General features: G+C 48.1%; 1 pseudogene; it reads right to left on the bottom strand.

Annotated features, from left to right (window-relative positions):
* Positions 1-459: 459 nt before the first annotated feature.
* LOC126093840 (5S ribosomal RNA) lies at positions 460-577 on the bottom strand (annotated as a pseudogene).
* Between the last annotated feature and the right edge of the window lie 378 nt (positions 578-955).

Genomic DNA, 955 nt, shown 5'->3' with positions numbered 1-955 from the left:
ATGCCAGCAAGTAGGCTGTGATGCATCCACCCTGCCGTGCAGTATTTAAGCTGCTGCATGGCATCAGTGAGACAGTTCCAGCCGCTGCCTCAACTATGGCTACATCTCTTCACCATAATGATGAGCAGCAATCGATCAACAATGAGCCTCTGCCTCGATGATCTAGCTCAAGTGCACTCTGTTGCAAGGAAATCATACCCGCCGCTTTACTAAAATTAGTACATGTGATAAATGAACTGCCGTTCCTATGTGTACTTTGCACTCCGTCTTCAGGCCACGAGTGGCCTACCGGGACCATCCGACCGCCGTGTCATCCTCAGTGGAGGATGCGGATAGGAGGGGCGTGGGGTCAGCACACCGCTCTCCCGGTCGTTATGATGGTATTCTTGACCGAAGCCGCTACTACTCGGTCGAGTAGCTCCTCAATTGGCATCACGAGGCTGAGTGCACCCCGAAAAATGGCAACAGCGCATGGCGGCCTCGATGGTCACCCACCCAAGTGCCGACCACGCCCGACAGCGCTTAACTTCGGGGATCTCACGGGAACCGGTGTATCCACTGCGGGAAGGCCGTTGCCCATGTGTACTTTGAGTTTGTTCCAATTTCAGTCCACAGTGACATCTTTTATCATCATCCTGGTAATCTGAGTGCCCAAATCCTCTCACATCTTCAACTAATGTTACCATTCCAAATTTTTCATTTGATTTGTACTTGCAAATCTTTAACATCTGACCATACGTCAATGGACTTAGCGAAAGTGTTAAATATCAATGGGGTATAGTAAAAACATCAGGAGAATTTCAGAGGACGCAAATGCCAAATAGAATTAAAATTAGAAGTTATATTCCAACAACGTTTCGTGGCCATGCCACTCTTACTTTGATGATATTCTGCAGCACAATCAGAGGCTCCTGGACAGATGGCTGTTTCCGATAACAAAGAAAATCCAGAAATG

Source organism: Schistocerca cancellata, chromosome 7 (genome assembly GCF_023864275.1).
Source record: "Schistocerca cancellata isolate TAMUIC-IGC-003103 chromosome 7, iqSchCanc2.1, whole genome shotgun sequence".
NCBI classification, from domain to species: domain Eukaryota; kingdom Metazoa; phylum Arthropoda; class Insecta; order Orthoptera; family Acrididae; genus Schistocerca; species Schistocerca cancellata.
The sequence above is the reverse complement of the archived record's forward strand: the minus strand, read 5'-3'. Positions and strand labels throughout refer to the sequence as shown.